The sequence below is a fragment of the Hoplias malabaricus genome, chromosome 4 (assembly GCF_029633855.1).
Source record: "Hoplias malabaricus isolate fHopMal1 chromosome 4, fHopMal1.hap1, whole genome shotgun sequence".
Lineage (NCBI taxonomy): Eukaryota > Metazoa > Chordata > Actinopteri > Characiformes > Erythrinidae > Hoplias > Hoplias malabaricus.
In genome coordinates, this window is record NC_089803.1 from 61667648 (window position 1) to 61690325 (window position 22678).

The following is a 22678-nucleotide window of genomic DNA, read 5'->3' on the forward strand; positions in this document are numbered from 1 at the left end:
TTTGCATGGCATAAATTAATATTAAATTAAAAGATAGGAATGTTTTTTATTCTCTAAAATTCAATTCAAAATTCAAATCAAATTAGTTTTATATCAATGTAATAGCACAAGTTCAAATCTGTAGTTCCTAATAACTAATAAAATGTTTTTTTTTTTTTTTAATTGACACAAGATTCTTATACTGTAGGTGTAGTTCATGTGCGTGTATGTGTGTGTGTGTGTGTGTATGTGTGTTGGAGACCTGGTCCTGTTTCTACCCTGACCCTGTTTAATTAATGGGGTAGAATCCATGTGGTTTTAGCTGCAGCTTGTTAAGAGAGCTTTCACACCGTTGAAAGACAAGACTGATTAATCCTCGTTAATCCACATGCATGACAATACCCTCCCCTCTCTGTCTGCTCCCTCCACTCAGCCTTTTACTCACAAATGCCAAAAATAAAAGAACCATTCCACTACTCTTACTCTCCTTTGATCGCAGCACTTGTCTAAACCCCTTTTAACCCAGTCACCTTGTTTAAATTTATTTTGTTGTTATTTAGAATGTGTGCATGTGTGCAGTTGGCCAAAGTGGTTCATGTTGAAAGTAGTGTCAGTTATAAAGAAATGTATAATAAATTTAAAGTGATGTATATTTGGATCATGTTTTGGTACTGCATGGGAATGATAGCATTCAAATAAAAGTAATATTTCTCTAGTATTTAGAATATCAAGCATTAAGTGTACATTTAATCCTATATAAATAAAATGGGAAATTTTACAGTACTATGACCTGCTATACCTGTACTCCTGTATTACATATCAAACAAATACATCAGTTTCTGTGGAGACTTTATTTCCTCTTTGGGCCAGTGTGTTAAAGTTTACCACAAATGGAAAGTAATCAGAAATGGAAACAGAAGAAAAAAATACTGCCTGTCTTTTCAAACTGACTACAAAACTCAAAGAAAGATTAAAGTGAAGTGTCGTTTCCTTTTTCTGACTTTATTTAACGAAGCTCTTCATTCAAAGCTGAGAGGAGACTGTGGTTGCTTTGTTTGACGAGTCCGCAGGTAAAAAAAGAAAGTTCGCTTTGCAACATGTTACTTTTTTTGGACATGAAACAGCTGTTGGCTAAAAATACACTTTCCTTAAAGACCCAGGTACACAAGTGCTTAAACATTTGTTGTTGTTGTTGTTTTTTTTTTCTTTTTTTTTGATTCTCTGAGAGCTGAACAGTTTGACAGAGTTTTGGTAGATGAGAGAATCTACTTTTGCACGCTTTTATGCTGCATATCATCAAACATTTTCTGTGATCTTTCTTCAGATGATCATAAGGAAACTTTTTATTTTCAGAAAAGGGAGCATGGTGTGTTTTTCTTAGTATGAAACTGTGATGAGAAAAAGTACACCTTCTCAACTTGAGGTTTCACACTGAGGTGGGTACCGGTATTAATGATGTGGGCAGAGCGTAGAGCATGTGTCAGAGCTGAAACTTTCTCTAGGAAAGCGCTAAAAACGGGGTCTGCTGTTTGTCAGGTTAAACTTATCAGCATACTCATATACAGATTTGCCTTATGTGGCATCATTCCATAATACAGCATACACATGTAATCAAATGCAACAATGATATAATATCAATGATCAATATAACATTATAAAATAATGTAACATCTGCTTTTCAAATATTTGACCCTGTGTTAAATGTCAGGTGGAATTTTATAAATACAAAAATTTAATTTTTATAAAAAAAAAAAAGAACTTAAGAGGAAATAACGACTGTTGTTTGTATGTTGCCGAAGTTAAACTTGTCTGTAACTTTTTATTCACTGTTTGAACTACCGCAGAATCTCATTTGTTATTAGAGTTGTTTAGTTTTGTAGCACTTTCCGTTCGTGTTTACATTCATGCAGTTTGCGCGCTCCTGATTTTAGAGTAAGAGAGAATCTACAGCAAAAATAAGTCAATATAATAGCAGGAATAGAGCAACATCCTCATCCCAGTTCATGCTTTCCAACATTGTTCAGGTGTGGTTTCTTTGCCATGAGTTTAGAATGAAAACGAAAGCCTAACACACCAGTCCTAGACACTTTGTATTTTTATGCGTTTACAGACACTTGGGGTTTGTAAACTGATAGATTTCCAAAATGCAAATTGACTGCAGAGCTAGCAAAGGGTTAAGAAAAAACCATCAGAATAAAAAAAAAATACATTTTATAAAAAGTATTTTTGATTAATATTGTTTATTTACAATATTACAATTAATTGTTTAATTATGTTAATTACAATGTAGTTCAACAGCACTAAATTCTTAGTCATTTTGGACTGTTGTACTATCTATCTATCTATCTATCTATCTATCTATCTATCTATCTAATAAAAAAGTACAAAAAAGGTAGTTGGACTACAATACCACGTGCTGCTAATGAAAATTTCTATATGTATTTTTAATTGCTGGATTGGTATCCTGTGTGTATGGTGGACGTTTCTCTCTGTCCTTGTGTGTGTGTGTGTGTGTGTGCGTGTGTGTGTGTGCGTGGGTGTGTGTGTTTGCGTGCGTGTGTGCGTGCCTGTGTGTGTGTGTGTGTGTATGTATGTATGTGTATTCACTGGACAGATCTCTGTGGCTGTGTATAGATATTAAAAGACACGAATGTCTGTGTGTGTGTGAGGGGATCTTATCAGACAACTGTAAACATATTTTGGGGGGTTTGTGGCAAATACATTGATGGGCAATCTTCCAGTGCTGCCAAAGCTAAACCTCACTTCTGCATGGTCGTATTACCAGTGTGTGTGTGTGTGTGTGTATTTAAGAGAGTTTGTACATTTAGTGTCACATTGCTTAACAACTTTGCAATAGACTTTTTGCTTTGATGTTCTATTTATCAATATATAAAGAATATTGATTAATCATGACGTGAAGCCCTGTTGCAGTGAAAATAATAACTGTAGCAGCCTTTAGGTTACCACTGCATTCTTATGAAGTGATATATTTTTCTTAAACATTTCTTGTTTTTTGAGAAACTTGAGATCTGTTGAACAGTTCAGGTTAATGATAATCTTTGGCTCTTCAATGTTTAGTGTAAATTGTGTCTATTACAAATATATTTAATAGTATTACTCCAGTTGTGTCCTTAAGGTACTTATTCATTCATTTTAAAGGTTATTTTTAATCACATCAATTATTTGCTAAATACTATAAAACTAATATGCAGTTTCCTGCTGTTTTTATGTCTTCAATTGGCTCCATTAATGACTATCAGGGTAGAAGTGTTTAATAGCTACTGCTGTGTTAAATGAGTTTTGTCACATAGTTTCAGTGAGTCTGGAGTACTGTGCAGACATTACACATTGCTAATGTTAGCAGTAACGGTATCTAACTGAACACAGTAGCACTACAGATGAATCTATGAGCAACAAAGTAAAAAATGCACCAAGTAAAAAATGCAGTGTATCCAGTTCTCTTGGAGATCCTAAATTCTCATGAGGACACAGGTAAAGATTTGCATAATTGAAATAAAATAAAATGTGTGCTTTATTGTCATTGTACAACAGTGCAATGAAATTTCACCTCTACATTTAACCCATCCATAGCAGTAAATACAATAAGAGCAGAGAGTATCCACACTTGGCATTTTGGGGTTGGTGCCCTGCTCAAGGGCCACTGAACATTGAACTAAATATATGAATGTAACACGTATTATTATATATATAAAAAAAATAATAATAATATATATTTATATATATACGTGTGTGTTTGTGTGTGTGTGTGTGTGTGTGTGTGTGTGTTCAAACTTTGAAAAATGTGAACAAATACACAACAATTAATGTGATTTTTTTTTTTGATAACCATAATGTATTTTTAAATATTACAAAAAATTAAGCACATCCTCTACACAAAACATTCTCCTGTTTATTTGCTGAATTTCATATATAAAACATTTAGATTTAAAATATGTTAAAAAAAAGAAGTGAATAAACAAAGCACCTGTGCAAGAGAGAGTTAGAATCTCAACGAGACATTAGACATGCACCGATACACACATTATCTGGAAAAATGTGAGTTTCTAAATCTATGCTCTCAGACACTGCTGACCACATCAAGCAAAAAAGCTGCCATCAGCTGCAGCAGGATGTTTGTGTCTAGTGTCCACCTTTCTCACTCTCTCCTTTTTCCTCTCTCATTCTTTTCCCCCCCTCTATATTATCTGATTGTCTTTGTTCTTTCCCTGGCCAGATGAATGAGAAAACTGTGAGGGCCTCATCACTATGGTCACTCTGATTGCATCTTTGAGCTGTGGCTTTAAAAAAAAAAGGAGATGAGTGAAAGGGAAAAAAAAAAAAGGAAAAATCATGTTGTTTTCCTTACATAGATCTCGGGGCATGATACAGGGTATCTGATACTTAACTATCTGAGTATATATCTGAAAAAAGTACAACCTGGCTTTTAAAGACAAGTTTTGAAAAGATTTGACTATTAAATCAACACAGCAATGATAGCAACACTATCTGGAGTCAAAAGTGTTTGTAAATAAAAAGAGAAAGTGAGAAATCAACAAATGGAAACTTTATCTGATGATACTTAAACTGTAATGTATTATTATTTGTAATATGCAACAACAAATAATTAAATGACGTAACGTTTAAATGTCCTGGAAGTCTAACAGAATCATTGGCTTTCAGCCTTTGGCTTTGCTGTGCTTCTTACACTTAACATTTTAGCACGAAGTTTGTTTGTGACACACACAAACACACACACACACACACACACACACACACACACACAGACAGACAAAATCTTGTATCTGAATCGTGGGGACATTACATAGACTTCCTCTCATTTTCGGAGATTTACCAATAGGTTTTCCATAAATACTTAACCCTCGCCCTAATTCTAAACCTAACCTTATACATGTCTTTGCCTTAACGTAATGATTTCCATTGTGGGGAGCAGCTGGTGTTCCCCACAAGAAAGAAAAGTTCCCAAAATATGAATGTGTAAACAGGTTTTAGTCCCCACAACGTGAGATATTCTTGGTATACACACACACACACACACACACACACACACACACACACACACACACACTTACCTATAAACAAATCCATTCATTAGTGCCATCTAGTGCTTGGTGACACTTTATTGTCTCTTTATCTTTCTCTAATACATATCATTCTTCTTAAATATAGTAATAGGAATGAAAAAAGTTATAAAGTAAATACTATTATGTTGATTAAGATGCTATAAAGATATCTACCAATTAATGAAGACACACATACAGTACACAATTCAATTACTTTGCTTTTTTAAAAGATAAGAAATTGGTGTAGTATATTAACTATATTACGTGTAACTGTTACATATTATATTTATATGTAATGTATATTATATTATGCTTTGAATTAATTGTTTTTGGGGAAAAAACAACATGTTTCCACATATTTTCCTGCTAGTTATTTTACAGCAGTTTAGCCCCACCCATTCACACTTTCACTCATTCACACATGAGGAGGGTTTTAACCTGGACTATATTTTAAATGAGGCACAGTGCAAGGCTGCTTGTCAGGACAGACCTTTTTTATTTATATGAGTCTTATTTAATTAATATTTGAGGTTAGAAGAAGGACATACAAAAGACCACCTTGGGAAAGTTTTTTGGTTATAAGGAAATGTGAAGGAATGCAGGAAAGTTAAAGCTTAGTGTTAGATCAGAGCAAAGCGTAAGATATGAGTGCTTAAACTACAAGGAAGTGGAGTAGCAGGAGTTGGGAGAAATGGAGATGTAAAGAGGAAAAAGGGGCAACTTTCATTCAGAAGCTTCATTCATGGGTGACAAGCATCAGGCGTGTGTGTGTGTATGTGTGTGTATGCGCAAAGTTGCCATTTAGGAAGGCTATGAAATGATTCATAATGGCCTGTACTGAGAATAGCTGGAGATGTTAAATATCAAGAAAACATTCTTGGAGGTGGTTTTGATTGGTCTGTTTTTCTCTGACATGTGGGGGAGGGAGAGTCAGAGTGAAACCACCAGTGAAGTAGTCATTTAGATCCGCTCCTCCACTTCCTGCGACTATGCGTGCCTCTCTGTGTGTGTGTGTGTGTGTTTGTGTGTGTATGTGTGTATGCAACCTACTTGTTTTAGTGTGTATTAATGAAATATTTGAAAAATATTATTTACAAAACATTAGGTTTAAAATCTTTTTTAGAAGTTATTTTGTCATTGGAATCTTTTATATGTTATTAGTTGCTATTATTTTACTCCTTCATGGTTTAAATATGAGGAAGTATGTTCTATAACTTAATTTATTTAGATTGCATTATCTGGAATCATTGACTATGTTTATGAATAGTTACTTTTAAAATTCTTCCTTCCTCCTAGTTATGGAATGGTAGCATCTTATAAAAAGTCATTTCCTAATTTTCGCTCCAATAATATTCTTCTATTAATTTATTTATATTAGAAGTATTTTTAGTAATCAATTTCATCAACAAATGGAACAATTTATTGGTGTTTTATTATAACTATTGACCAAGGAAACTAATCCTAGTGAAGATAAAAGTTTTCTTGTTACCAATAGTGAGATCCTAACAAGCCCCTCTTTGCAGTTTTTCTACTCATAGACCAGGCCAGTCATATTTGGAATTTGAAGAGACCAATGAATTCTAAACTTAAAGCCACAGTAATGTTTTAAAATATACTTTAATATTCTACCACCCACCAAGTTTGGCCTTTCAGTTGATATATGACTGGTAAATTGTGCATTCACCTGTGCTTCATTGTTCTTAAGCAACAAAGTGGTTGGTATTTCTTACTCTACTCAGTAAGTGTAGCAACCAGATATGAACAGCTAATGTATTGGATATACAGTGTAAAATGTAGACTCTGGTTGTGTCACTGCAGATTTGGCTCTGGATGCTGATGATTATGTCACCACTTAGTGAACTAAGTGACACTGATGGGTTTGAAATGCACTCAGGGTCCCTAAAGACCCCCGCCCCACACACACACCCACACCCATACATGCACACACACACCCACCCACACACGCACACACCCTTGTCGTTCAGCCGCCTGCTGGAACTAGTGTTGGGTTACCACATTGGTACAGGAAGAGGCCAAGTTCACCGTCAGGAGCACAGCTTGCACTCTCTCTCTCTCTCTTTCTCTCTCTCTCTCTCTCTCTCTCTCTCTCTCTCTCTGTCTTTCTCTCTCTCTCTGGGTGTGTATGTGTGTCTGTGTTTATGTGTGTGCACATATGCCAGGAATATATCACACTGTGAGGTCCAAAACCTGTTTACACAGTCACATTTTGGGGAGTTGTCTTCCTTGTAGGGAACACCAATTAGTCCCCATAATATAAAGTCATATTTTAGTGTTAGGTTAATGTTAAAGTTAGAGTTAGCTAGCAAACAATAGTGTTACATCTCCACAAAATGAATGGAAGTCTATGTAACATTCCCATAATTCACAGATAAAATATTGTGTGTGTGTATGTTTTGCCTGCAAGATCACCAATAGCTTGTAGTAATTTTCTTTTATTCCACCATCCAAGAGGGATCACTTTTCAAACTGACCTGAAACATTGACATCTCTCACATTCTCTCTGCTTAACATCTGCAATGCAAAACTCTATGGTTTCACTCAGGAACTCGTTCACTACGTACCATGCCATCATTAAGACTTCTTGCTGTAGTTATGGAGGAAGATGACACCAAAAGATTGTTTCATGGTGGCATAAACAGGTTTTTTAAAACTGAGGCTATTTGTTAAAGGGTAGCTAAAAGAAAAGTTTAACATTTCTACTTGTCTCTTCAGTTTTACAGGTTAAACTTAATGGAAACGTGATACAAACTGTCCACGTTAATAAGCACATACTTGTTTTAAACATAGAAAATGAACAAAAACTGAGAAATACAGACAATAAATGTTTATTCCCCAAAGTTCAGTTATGCAATTGACATGACTTATTTATTTATTCATGTGTTTATTTTGAGGCAAACTTATACAAAGCAAATAGGTACCTTGCAAGATTCAGAAAACCGAAAACAAGGCATATATCAGATACCAAAATCTTGGCTGATAAACTACATTTGTAGTAAAACTGTGTAGTTTTAATGTTAGTCAAACTTTTTTAAAACCTTTTTCTTGTTTGGATGTGTGCCAGAAGAATATTATCTTAGGTAATGTGCAATATTTGAAATTACTTGGCAGATGGTTTTTCAGATTTTATTTCCTGCTATGTAAAATGACAGTCATCATTTTCTCCAGGGGACCAGAGGCTGGGTGAGGTTGGGGCTGCTGTGGTGTACCTTTCTCATATTGTCACTGTCCATTAGTGCTATTAGACAAGCACATTAGTGACAGAACCATTATATGAGAGGGAGAAAGAGACATATGTGTTTAGTCTATTAAAAGAGACAGAAGGGGAGGCACTAGGAGTGACCTTGAGATCCAGTTACACTAACACATGAGAAACCACGTCATTGGGGGTCACACACACACTGACCTGGCATGGTCAGACGGGTCTTCCCAAGAACACACACACACACACACACACACACACATACAAAAAGTGTCGTTTTGGGGAAATACAAAGTTTACAGTTTACTTGAAGTGTCCACTGTGTAACAGTAGTATCTAGGAAAATCTAAGTATAGGATTGGGACTCTGTATTACCAGACTGGGATCGAGATGGGGGCAATAAAAACGTGATTGGCACATCACTAATTACAGTACAAAAAGTTAACAAAAGTGTAACTATAGATACGAATGCAGGATATATAAAGATTATTCCAGCAAGTGTGACTTGTGACTGTAATTGTTAAGTTCTTCATAAAATTTATAATGCTAACACTAACTCTTCAAACATTTCTTAGCACAATAGATTTTGAAGTCTTAGGCAAACATTAGCCAGGATTTTAAAGTATTTTGTGTAGAGTCTTGCAGTAATCTTGAAAAGACTGATGCTATTGACATTTTTGTTGTTGGTCTGTACTGGGTAGTGTTGTAACATAATGATGTAGGCCTTTTCAAATAAAAGAAATCTGCATTTATATATGGCACATAAAGTTGAAAGTAGTGTAGCGTAACCGTGGATATGAGTGTAGTTTAATTCTAGTACTTTATACAACAAAACAAACAAAACGTGAGTATACCCATGGAAATGTTGTAAGGACATGAGTGGGGTAAAACCATAGACATTGGTGTAGTGTAACCATGAAAATTAGTATAATTGATTTACAAAATGAGATGATGGTCTACATCTGAACTTATATGCATCGTTGCATGTTAGATTGCTGTTTTTATTTCTAACAATTAGATTATGATAACTCTATCCTTACACCTTTACCTAAATTTTAAAACCACGATCATGTGATATCTTCCTTACATGTGCATCTCCTCTCCTAGTTCAATTCTCCGTACAGCACTGTGATTAAACAAATGGGGAGGAATCATAAGATATTTCTGCGGTTATTCACACAGGCCTCGGGATTGGAGAAAGTGTGACAGAAAGGGCATGTGTATGGGATCATATTAATGTACAGACATATGTATACGCACCCCATCATACAGTTTTTAAATGCTAAATCGTGCTGGTTCATGTTGAAGTAATGGATGCTGTTGACTCAACAAACATGTTTTCCAATATTTTTTTTTATCACTCTTTGTTATGTTTATATTCCTTTGCAAAACTATAAGCTACAATGACTATTACCTCATCCACCTTATTAACGTGTTGACGCACATACACACACACACACAGTGTCATGGGAACTACTCAATATAAAGTAACAGATAATTCAGATAAAGATGAAATATATGTAAATGATGATTGTGGTGAAACACATTGTGATAGACAGTGAACTAATACTATGACTCATTTTTCCATGCCTATGTATCAGTCTTCACAAACAATTCCACACATCATGACATTGTCATGTGCAAAATGTTTGCTTCATTTGCTATTTAATACTTTCTTATTCATGTCTTTAATTTGTCCAAACATATTTGAGAATAACTCTACAGTGCACAACTTTAAAAACACAACATGATATCAGCTTATTTAGTACTATTGTGTATTTATTTGTTTATTTATTCATTTATTTATAATTTGAAGGTCATTTTAGTTGTGATTTTAGTAAGTTGCACTTAGTTGCGTTTCCTGGAATATCTTCAGGAAGAACGGGCAAACTTGGCCCAGTTAATGAATGCAAATTCTGTTTCACATCTAAAAGAATAAAGCACTACATTTTTCTATCAGGACACCCGAAGTTGCCTGTATTAACATCTATAAATGCTTATTCCAACAAGTGTCAGTTGTGACTGCTTTAGAACTACATATATTTACAGCTATTCTAAGTGTTGTTTACTTTTTGTCTGTGTTGTTATATTTTATTATTTTTTTAGTTTAAAATATATATATAAATCACTGCTTGCTTCTGTAGACTATGAAGAATGTGTAGGGAGAAAATTAAGCCTCAGTTTGCCCATAAAAGTCAGCCTCAATTTGGCAGTGACATGCCCACTTAGCACCTCTCACTGTGAATGTGAGGTCAAAGTGTGTGTGTGTGTATGCGTGTGTATGTGTGTGTATGTATGTATATGTTTTGACTGCTAAAAAGCTCCATTAGGAGTTTAATGTGAGTGTTGACTTGCGGATTATTCCCAAGACTCACCTCTCCTATAACTCAATCAGCACTCATTAGAGCCACACACACACACACACACACACACACACACATGCACAGAGTTAAATGGGTGCTGACGGCGGAGGGTCAATGACCACTGTGAGTGGCTGGTCATTTCCACATTTGACTTGCACACTGATGGCCTGAGCAGCTGTTATTTTCTCTCCTTCTCTCTCTCTCTCTCTCTCTCTCTCTCTCTCTCTCTCTCTCTCTCTCTCTCTCTCTCTCTCTCTCTCTTTCTCTCTCTCTCTCTCTCTCTCTCTCTCTCTCACTCTTTGCTCTTCTCTTTTACATTAAAGCCAAGGTTCCCAATCTCAGTTCTTGCGACTCCACATTTCTCCGTGTGAACCGATGACAGTATTGTTTGTCTTTAGGGTTTTGCCAGTGTTTTGTCCGGTGCTTTGTTTGCTGTGTCTGTGTTAGACATCGAGTGGCAATAAATAGATTAAGCTAATTCCCAGATGTCATTCCCATGACCCAAAGAAGAGAGAGAGAGAGAGAGAGAGAGAGAGAGAGAGAGAGAGAGAGAGAGAGAGAGAGAGCAGTATCTGCGCAACTAAAATGTAGTGCTACCATTACAGGTCATGGGTCAGAGTTTATAGGCTGAAGTTGGGTTACCTTGACAATGACACAGGTGCACTATTGAACAAATGCGCACACACACACACACACACACACACACCTGTGTACTGTGCTCTTCTTTCCAATTAAGAATGCACACACTAACACACGTGTACAAGCAGATGGTCATGACCATTCCATGAACTTGATGTAGGATTCACTTTCACATGTGTGTGTGTGTGTCAATATTTCCTGTGTGTGATTTTATGTGTGTATTTCCAGGCTTTGCACCATGCAGCATGTGTGAAAACAGTCTGATATCTCTCTAGACTGGATATTATGTCTGTGTGTGTGTGTGTGTGTGTGTCCGTGTGTCCCTTCTGGTCCCCACTGTGTAAGTAATTACATTTTAAAGTGAACACATGCTTTAAATTTGGGTTAGGGTTTGTGGTTGTTAGGAATAGGTAAAGGTACTAGTACTAATGGAAGAGTTAATGGTAAGTCTCCACATGTACGTCTATGTACAGTTTTGCATGTGTGTGTGTGTGAGAGAGTTTTGTTAAGTGTGAAAGTGATTCTTTATGTGTTACACTTTCAGAAGAAATACACTACTGACAATTCCGGTTTAAACTTGGGTAATTATTGTTGTTTGAGGTATCAACAAATTTTAAATTTTTTGTGAAATATTGAAGATGAACTGTTCCATGTGCCTTAGAGTTGAAATGTAGTGTTTAACATGCCATAAATACATCTTTAAAAACAAATGCCTCGTAGGTGCAACATACTAAGAATAGATTAGTGATTTGGGGTTTGAACAAAAGCCAAATCACTTTTTTTTAAGTTAACATGGAACAGTCTGAGACATCTTAGGCTGGCTTGTTGATGAAACGGAAGACGGAACAACTGCGCGCAAGAGAGAGAGAGAGAGAGAGAGAGAGAGAGAGAGAGAGAGAGAGAGAGAGAGACTTTCTGTTTCTGACCTTTTAGCCAAAACAGCACAAACATGATCCTCTTGTCCCTACAAAGCTGAAAAACAGAAACAAACATATGTCTGAATTCTAAGTTTCATGTCTCTATCCATTAGGTTACAGTGCAGGAATGTAATTTGCACAACTTTGTAAATCCACACATCACTCTGCAACATATGCTAATGTGCAATACCAACCACAAAGTAGGGTTGCTGCTGAGCAAATTGCAAAAATGTAGAGTGTGCATGTGGGCATGGTACTGAGTAATTATAAAGTCATTAAAAAATCTGTTCTTATAGCTGCACTTTTGATGATGTATCATTAGAGACGGAGGCTCATGTGTTGTAATGCACACGTTTGTGTTAACCATCAGAAGAGAGTTTTTGTGCACAGAAAACCATTGCATTGATGTTTTTGCCAGGTAAAACCATCCCGGCCAAGCAATGACACTGATGTGTGAAGAAGCTACAGTAACAGTGCTCTGTTTGTTGCACTCATCTAACTGCTAGTTCGCAATTAATCAACTAAAATTAAATCAAATAAAAGCAAACAAACTCGTACTTCTTAGATAAATACAGTTAAAGCCTAGTTTTTCCAGTTACCTAAAATGGCTGCACAGTACTGTATTATTGGTGGATCATTCAAAGCAGATGTTAATTACAAATCCGTTGCTATAACAAATTCATATGATCAAGGAGAATATCTGTAAACAAACTTTGTACTTCACACTTGCTCAGAACACATGTACTACTTTGTTCTTCAAAAAATCCTTTATCTGTTTTGTATTTATCTATAATTTATCTTCTCAATAAGTGTGTTGCTTCTATAAAATTATATATTATTATAGAAAATATGACAATATAGTGAGAGAGAAACAAATGATCAACTGAGATAGAACTTCCATCAAATCAGAGAATAAAAAACAGGATAACAAGAGTCTTTAAATCATTTAGTAATGTGTTATATAAGTGAATGGCAGTGGTTAAGACTATAAAGGTCTGTATTTACACCTGGCTTTTTTGGAGATCCAAAGAAAACCAAAGATGCAATGTGATGGGATTACGATCGGATCACTCAAAACACACTTAGAGTTTGTCAAAGACAGATCACCTCCACGTTTAACACAGTTGTAAAGAGAATGTGGTTTCCTTGTATGGATAGGGTTATGAGAGTGGAGGGACAGCGCAGGTGTGTTGAAGTGTTACATCTCTCACACAATACACAAAGACTCTTAAACACAGAGACACATTTAGATAATTCTACATACGTTAGAATGTAGAATTCTACACCCTGGACACAGCATTGTCTACTCCTACAGCGTTAACGCTAGAAGCACCAGACTTCCCAAGATTTGTATCGTGTGCTTCTGCTTTTCCTAGTCTGTGTCTAAAATGTGTGCCTCTGCTACAGTCTCACAGACACATCACACACTCACAGCCCCTCTTCCCTCTAACTCTCTAAGGCCTATTTACACAGTCTGATTTTTACGGACAAAAAGCGCACGTCAAGTTTTGGAAATGAAACATTTAATGGTGTCTTTCACACAAAGTCAGAAACTGATGGACTGTTACACTGAATCAATTTTTCACTTGGAATCTGTAGTAGCAGAGCCTCAAACTCCCCCAATGACCTATGGAGATACTTTCAGCACAGCTCCTTATACAGCTTTAGATCTTGAATGTGGTGGTGGAACTCCTTGTGCTGTTGTCTTATCTCTAGACCCGGGTGAGCCCAGTGTTTACATCGTTTAGTTGCAGTGCTTAACATAAAAAAATTATAAATTCATTACTGTTGCCACTACTTAAAGAATCTTCTTCATCTTCCAGAGTGTTCTCACGATTTCAGTGTTTATAAAAAAAAAAAATTGGTGAGAATGTTCCACTATATTTTCATCAGTTTTTCATATCCGAAAAAATCGCACATGGTTTGATTAGGCACTCGCTCCTCTCTCTCTCTCTCTCTCTCTCTCTCTCTCTCTCTGCTCTGCTCTGTCACTTCTCACTCATGTCTAACCCAGCTCCCAAAACTCCCAAAAATGTTCTGACATGTCTGTCACACATGCACAGGAGCACACACACACTCTAAGCTCTTTTTAAATGCTTTTTAATTTAATTCTTCAAGAATTGCAAATCTGTGTTATTTCTGTGTTATTCTGTGCCTTAAAAGTGATCAAATTAGCAAGTAATATCAATTGTACGGAGGCAGTTTGGGAATGAAGTAAACACATTAAAGAACAATATTTCAAAGTTTATAACCACATTTGAGCCAACTGAGTTTCAATATGTGCTTTCTGTAAGAAGTGTAGAAGAATACAGTCACATTCACAAGGCACCTTGATCCACAACATGATTAATGTTGACTAATAATTTTTGATCATTGAACATTTACTTTGTTGAAAAGTAATAGTAAAAATCTAACATTACTCAATCAATTTCAAAAGTAGCAAAGAGGTCCTCAAACTTTCGACAGACATTGTAAACCAGATTAATTAACGGCCAAAACACTGCTGTTTAAACACACACCACAATTTCTTCTCTGAAACATCTGGAAAAGTCAGTGTAGATATGAGGAAATGATAACAAGAACCAAATGTTCCTGCACCTTTACATCTTTACAGTGCTTCCTTCAAACGGCAGGGTCGTCATCCTCACGGTTTCTTCTGGGATGCAGTTTTGTTTTGCGTTCAAATTTAATTATGAAGATTCCTTGATAATACATCCTTTAGATGGCCTTCTGACCTCAGGCTCCCCTTTTGACCCTCTCCCCCCCCAAAAAAAAATGGGTAAAATCAAGTTATCTGAAAGTAAGTACAGGATTACAACTGAGGGAAATTCTTAGATGGTGTCACATGGGGAATCCACTCATGCTGACTCCTCTTTGTAAAAATGAAAAGTCCCTTTATTAAACTGTATATTTGAGCAGATATTGGTTGCCGTAATCACATGAACAGATCGTTTTTTGAGATATAGGTAGATTTATTTCTGTAGACTGCTAATATTACTTGCCCTGTTTCTCTACCTCCAGAAACAACCAAAGTCGTCTTCACTCTATAGTTATGTATTAGTTCAACAAACACTTCTGCTGTCAGAACAAAACTCAGTTTTACCAATTTCCGGCTATTTTTTTTTATTGAATACGTTTTACAAACGGCAAGCAGCTATTTTTAATATCAGCAGTTTCGTTCTGAACATATCTTTTACACATGATTAAAAGGATTATTAAAAAATGTTACATTAACATAAACCAAAAGTTACGAATTTTTTTTTTTTGGCTTTGTACTTCCAGTTTTATAGACACTGCATTTTGTTGTACACATATATCCTTGAACTCTAAGGTGGTTCCACAATACAGTGGAGCAGTACAAGAATATTATAAAGTATTATCATATATTTTGTGTTATTAGAAAATACTAACAGCACGGTGGGGGGGCACAGTGGCTTAATTGTGAGCACGTTCACCTCTCAGCGCCGGGATCTTGGGTTCAAGTCCCATCTGGGTGGAGTTTCCATGTTCTCCTCGTGTCTGCGTGGGTTTCCTCCAGGGTCTCCGGTTTCCTCCCACCGTCCAAAAACATGGAGGGTAGGTGAATTGGCTTCTCTAATAACTGTCCTGGTGTGTGAGTGAATGAGTGTGTATGTGAATGAATGTCTGTATGTGTGAGTGAATGTGTGTGCGCCCAGATATGGATTGGCGCTCTGTCCTGGGTGAAACCCTGGTGCCCGATGCAGTCCTCCAGGTGGACGGTCGTTCCTGGTCGAGAGTACGGTGTCCGCGTTTGGCTGCTGCTTCCCGCCAGTGTGTGTGTGGATTGAGTGTTCTGAGCGTTCTGAGCAGTGTGGATTGTAAAGCGTCCTTGGGTGTCTAAAAAGGCGCTATATAAGTGAAAGTGTAACTAACAAAAATAATAACACCAGCTCCACTTTTAGGCCAGTAATTTTTTAAGCTCAATTTCAGTAAAAATTTTACCTAAATAAATAAATAAATAAATAAATAAGTAAGTAAAATAAAATAAAATTAAAAATATGTCAGCTTTTTAGCTTTTTAGACTCCAATAATACTTCATATTTTCAATATTAGTGCAAAAGAGACTGCTCTCTGACTAACATTCAGTCCTTTTTATATATCCTTTAACACCAAGGCAATAGATTTGCCAAAGAAAACATCCCTCACAGTATATACGCACTGATTCCCAAACACCCTCTCTCTCTCTCTCTCTCTCTCTCTCTCTCTCTCTCTCTCTCTCTCTCTCTCTCTCTCTCACTCTCTCTCTCTCTCTCTCTCTCTCACTCACTCACTCTATCTCTCTCTCTCTCTCTCACTCACTCTCTCTCTCTCTCTCTCTCTCTCTCTCTCTCTCACTCACTCACTCACTCACTCCAACAGAGAGCTTAAGCGTAGGGTCACGCTGAGGTTAGCACAATACAGTTGGTTGGATCCTAGACACACCACACACACACACACACACACACACACACACACATTGTCCATTAACTATAAAAACATATGAGGGTCTGGTAGGTTGTTTGTTAGATTTAGAACTAAAACTGTATCTGCAATCACCTCCATATGAGGTCAAAGGTACATGAACAGAAGAATGTAAGGAAGAATGGAGTCATGGTCATCCCTCTCTCTCTTGCTCTCTCTAGTTCATGTGCACTTCCGATCGCTCTTATATTTTGCAGTCATTATAAATCTTGCTAAAGCAAACTATGCTGCACAGAGTGATCCCTCCAATAACATTTTGTCAGTTCTAATCAAGGCTGAAATATGACTCAACTGTCTGCCTCTCTCTTTTTTCTCTCTCTCTGCATCTTGCTCTTTTATTAGTCGTTAACAAGCTTTTTTTATTTCACTTTTCTTTACCCGGTTTACAAATATCACTTCTTTTCCTCTCATACCTCACATTTCTTTCTCCACTTCTCCCCCCCTTCTCTCTCTCTTTCTCTCTCTCTGTGCCCATCTCTTCATCGTGTTCCTTCTCTCTCTTTGAAAGTCCCTAAGTGATTAAAGCATGGAGAAATGCTCACCAATATCTATGAGTGGTGAGTGCTTGTGTGTGTTGAGGGCTAACCTGCTGTAGCGTGTTTGGCTTTTTTGAAACACGTCGCGTGTAATTGAGTGTGTGTCCCCAAGTGCCAAAGGCCTCAGCAAATCATCAACACTACCTACACACATACACTCTCCAAACTCAGCCTCGATCAAGTGTTTCAGGCACTCTTCCCCTCCTTCTCTCTCTCTCTCTCTCTCTCTCTCTCTGTGTGTGTGTGTGTGTGTGTGTGTGTGTGTGTGTATGTTCTTTTCACGCTTTGTTTAGTGTTTGTGAAAAAAATAGAAAAAAAGCAGAACGGAAAACACAACAGGACCACCTTTGTGAAAGTGGGCACCACTTCAAAGCCTCGGCACGATTGAGCTTTCCCTGGTGGATTCTTGCTATGTTGGTAATGAAAAAAGAGGCAGAAACACATACACCATTTCGATGAGAGTGAGAGGTGAATTTAGGTATTTACAGTTCCTCAGGGGCAGATCTTGCTTGAGCCCTAAAGTTACAGAAAGCAAGGTAAATCTGAACAACTTCACCCAGTTGATGAAAAATGCCAACTTCAATATAATAGAATATCTCTAGCTTTTAGCTCTATTCCCCAGTCAAATAACTGGGTTTAATGTAATAAAACCAGGGTAAGATGTTGAGTGGTTTGACTGTGATTTTTAAGCTTAAGAACACAATGTGTGTTTCATTTGATTTTATGATCATCTTAATAGAAGTTCCAGAAGTGAATTATGTAAAAAAACAAAAAAAAAAAAAAAACAAGCTCAGAAGCTCTATGTCTTTTAAAGTGAATGTTATGTTTGAAGGGAAAAAAATAGATTGTTGTTTGTACGTGGCTGAAGTTTAACTTGTCTTTACGTTTTTATTCACTGATTAAACTACCATAGAAACTCATTTGTAGCTCGATTTGTTTTGGTTTGTAGCACTTTTGGTCTGTGTTCACTTTTTGCACTCTCCTGAATTTAGAGGATTGAAGTTTCATTTACAGCAAAAATAAGTAAATATTATCCACATATGGAGCAGGAATAGAGCAGTATCCTCGTCTTGGTTCATGCTTTTCAGTGCTTGGAGGTCTCGTTATTGTCTAAAAACCTCCCAAATTCTGTATTTCTGTTGTGAGCAGAGAGAGAGAGAGAGAGAGAGAGAGAGAGAGAGAGAGAGAGAGAGAGAGAAAGAGAGCGAGAGAGAGACTAGCATACCGGACTGAGACACTTTGTTTATTTTTTTTTTTTTACCCATTTACAGACACTGTGGCTTCATGAAAACATTGAGTTTTGAGCATGCAGTCAGACTGGAGAGTTAGCAAAAGGTAAGAAGGCTTCTTCATAATTATATTAAAAGTGTTGTTTATATAATGAAATGTTTTTTTTTAATTAGAACTGTGAATATCACCTTTAGTGTATAAGAAACATTTGAATATAAAGCCATTTGGATTAAAAGTTATTTGTTATTTGAGGAATTTCATTTTGGTACAAGGGCTTTGTATGGGGTCAAGAAGCAGAACAAGTGTTTCACTTATAAACTATAAACAATTAATATGCAAACATGACCTGGCTTCACATTGGCTGGATTTATTTGTTTAGTCCAGCTCAGTTTTTTCATCATTGTTTTAATTCACTGCTTCAGGCCCAGTTTCCTGTGTAATAAACCCACTGATTCCCCTAGACATGGAATGGATTTTGCCAAACCAGATGCCAAACCAGACCAATGTAACTGCAGCTTAATGCCTAAAGCAAGTTTTGTATTCTTGCATTTGCTACAATTTAAAAGATGCTCTCTGTTCGCACAGAGATGAATGCCATTATGTTTATGATTTGTTGAAGGACATGCGTCTTAAATGAGAAATATTGAAACAGTCATTATTGGTTTTTAGCTCCCCATAATACCTTTCTTTACAAAAATGTTCATTAGGGTCTGTTTTTTTCTTTTTAATGCATTATACATTTAAAGTACACATATCATCAAACCAAAGAACTTTAGACCCACACACACACACACACACCCACACACTCAACATACAGTTCTCAGGAAAAGATAAAAAGATATCAGAGTGAAAGAACTCATCTAACCTTGAAATGTGGGCTCAATGAATACATCCAGCAAAGGTCTTTCACCACTACAACACTGACAACACCCACAGTACATCAAAACACACTCACCCTCATGCCCGGCAACATTTGAATTAATGAGAATTTTCTGGTGTCCTGTCTTGGGACCGTCTCCATCCCCCTTACAACGATCCACATAGGCTTACCTTTAGACAAGGGTACACACAGCGAGCCCTATAATCCTATGCAACACCTTGGTTTAAAATAGTACTGCAGCAAGGATCAGGTTATCTGAGGAGATACTTGCACAAACGTTTAGCATCCATCTCATATTCTACCTTGAATCTTCATGCTGCTGTTCTATTCTCTATTCTTCTTCTCCTCTTCCTCTTGTTTTGTTGGCAAGTGCTCTTTGTTAAAGCTAGTGTTCTACACACTGCCACCTGCTTTACCAGAGGGGAATGTGGCAAACACATCACACAGATGGTTATGGCTGGTCATGCCTGACATTAACACAGATATTTTAGAAAGGTTTAATTACGTGAGAATTATGGGAAAATATTTAAACAGGAAGGTAGCAGGGAGAATCGGTATCTTTGAAAATATGTAATATATATAAACACAATTATGTCTTTTACTCGTCAAACAATTACAAAAACAATCAAAATTTTAGGTAGATTTACGATGAAAGTAATGAATGTGTTCTAACAGCATCAGTATGATACAAGTACAGACTTAAAGGTTTAGCTACACTGCAACTTCACACTGTAAGTTCTTCTACTGCACTGATTATATTAATCAATGAATGGTTTAATTGGAAGATTAATTTAGGACACCATATACATCTCTTTTAATTTTGATGTAAGATTCTCACATTCTCTGTTTTGTACAATGAATTCAGTGTCTGTTGGGGAGAGAGAGTGTGTGTGTGTGTGTTCTTGGGTGAATGCTGCTGTTAGCATGCTGTTCATGTGCAAAGGAAAGGACAGGTCAACTTGCATTTCCTAAAAGACTTAAAAAGTGAGAATGTCTAAGTGGAAGCTAAATGTGGAAGAGTGCCCGAGGCTATACGAGTAAAGAGTGAGGCGTTAATGACTACCACACATACACACACACTCTTTCACACAGGCACTCAGGCAGCACGACTTACACCTCCTCTCAGGGACATGAAAGCACCCATAATGCACCATTCACAGAACCATTAGTGTAAATAAAGAGAAATGGCTTCAGTAAATATGGCGGCTGTATCGCTTTCTCCTCTGCAGGCTGCTATCCAAACACAACTCCTGTTCTTTTCTCCATTTTGGCCTGCGGCGAAAGAGAGAAAAAGAGAAAGAAAAAAAAAAGTTCACAGTGTAATACAGTATATCCATTACAACTTCTCCTTAAAGGAAAAGTTAGAAAAGAAACGGAAGGAGAAAGATTGCAGTGGTGGAGCTGATTTATGCTGCAATAAAAAAAAAAAAAAAAAACGCGAGGGGAAGTGTTTATAGACTTTGTGAAGCTGGGGTGAGTTTTTAAAGGTCGCGCTCAGCAGGGGGTTGTGTCAATGAAGGGGAAAAAATGTCAGTGTTATTGTTTGATCAAAATTCAGAAGGGTATTTATATTATTCTACTCCAAGCTTGTCCCAGCACTTCAGAATTAGAGGTTTTTGAATGGTAGAGGCTGCCTGTCTCCTCCTGTTCCCCACAGACTCAGAAACAGGCCTTGACCCTTTCAGAGTAAGTTAGGTCAGCTGTAGTCTTACTGTGACTCTCTCTCTCTCTCTCTCTCTCTCTCTCTCTCTCTCTCTCTCACACACACACACACACACACTCAATCGTATTTATACATTATCAGGACCCCTTATAATGTATGAATTCGTCTACAACTAAGTTGTACCCATTGTGGGCACAGACATTCTGTTGCATGCACCATTTATTTAACCTCCACCTGAAAAGCACTAAATAACATGACACATTCTGGACCTTCAGCTTCCCATGAACCAAATGTCTTCATGCTCAGTTCTAAATGTACGCTAGAAGAGTATAATCACAGATATGAACAATTCCTTAAAGGTTCCAGGCCCCATCATAGCATTGAGACAGCTCTAGGTAAGATAACAAATGATCTTCTTCTTGCCTTCAAGGCTGGGCATCCATGTTGGTGTTACTCGACCTCAGTGCAGCTTAGATACAACAGACCACAATATTTTTCTAGAAAGATTAGACAACACGGTTGAATTTCAGAAATAGCCCTATCGGGATTCAGATCCTTCCTAACTGTGCGCTGTAAGTTTGTAAAGGTAAATTATGTATCTTCTAATTACATAAAAGTGAGATATATAATCTTGCAAGGCTCTATCTTAGGACCGTTATTATTCTCACCAGAGATGTTGCCACTGGGCCAAGCTATAAGCAAATATTTCATAAATTTTCCGAGTTATGCAGACTATATGCAATTGTACATACCAGCCAAACCTGATGACAAACTTGGATTAAAGAAAATTAAGGACTAAATAAAAACAAGGTTCTCCTTTTCAGTCAAAATCACAAGAAACAAATAATCAGACTTAATTATAAATCTAGCTGATGTCCCTATGCCACCTGATTCATAAAACGTAATCTAATTCAGAACACTGCAGTCAGGGTTTTTATTAAATCTAGAAAATTGGATCATATCAGCCCAGTACTGTCAGCATTGCATTGGCTTCCAGTTAAATTTTTATATTGATTATAAAATGTTCCTACTGTGACATATGAAGCCCTGAATGGACTCACTCCTGAATACCTGTGAGAAATTTCTTATTAGGAAGTACAAGGATTCCTTAGATCACAGGGTGCTGGCTGCTTTCTAGTTCCTAGTATTCAGAAGGCTTCAGCAGGGAGAAGAGCTTTTTTTTTTTATTTTTTTTTATTTTTTTTATAAAACCTCCCCCATTCTGGAATTATCCACTGGATGGCTATTGTTTGAGACTCAGACACAGCTACAATCTTTAAGTCTAGGCTCAAAGCTCACTTGTTTAGTTTAGCTTTTGGGAATGAATCATTTTCTTATGATAAATGTTTTATATGTTGTGGTTCATGGTTATGGTGATGATTGTAATATACTGAGATGCTGGTACTCTCCTCCTGTCAGTTGCGCATTCAGGTTTGTGGACGGTGGAGCGGATGGTTGCTGTTGTTTCAGGATGCTCACATGTCCATAAATCCAAAACACTAAAATATCTCATTACTCTTTTCTGAGTAAAAAAAAAGCCCATCTGTCCTGCCTGACACTGACGGAAGACTCACTGTCAGGGGCTCCTGCTACCCACCTCTGACCTGCTGCTCACCCTCCATCGACTGTTACCTGCCTCAGACTAGTTCCCGCTGCCCCATTACAAACAATACTGAGGTTTATATGGAC

At 36.9% G+C, this 22678-nt stretch overlaps 1 long non-coding RNA gene across 4 annotated transcripts in view; it reads left to right on the forward strand.

Moving 5' to 3' along the window:
- Positions 1-22678, forward strand: part of LOC136695610 (uncharacterized) — an 80508-nt gene that overhangs the window by 21869 nt on the left and 35961 nt on the right. For all 4 annotated transcript variants that reach the window (XR_010802321.1, XR_010802322.1, XR_010802320.1 and 1 more), the window contains exon 2: positions 18488-18551. This is a non-coding gene — a long non-coding RNA (uncharacterized lncRNA). The remainder of the gene's footprint in view (positions 1-18487; positions 18552-22678) is intronic.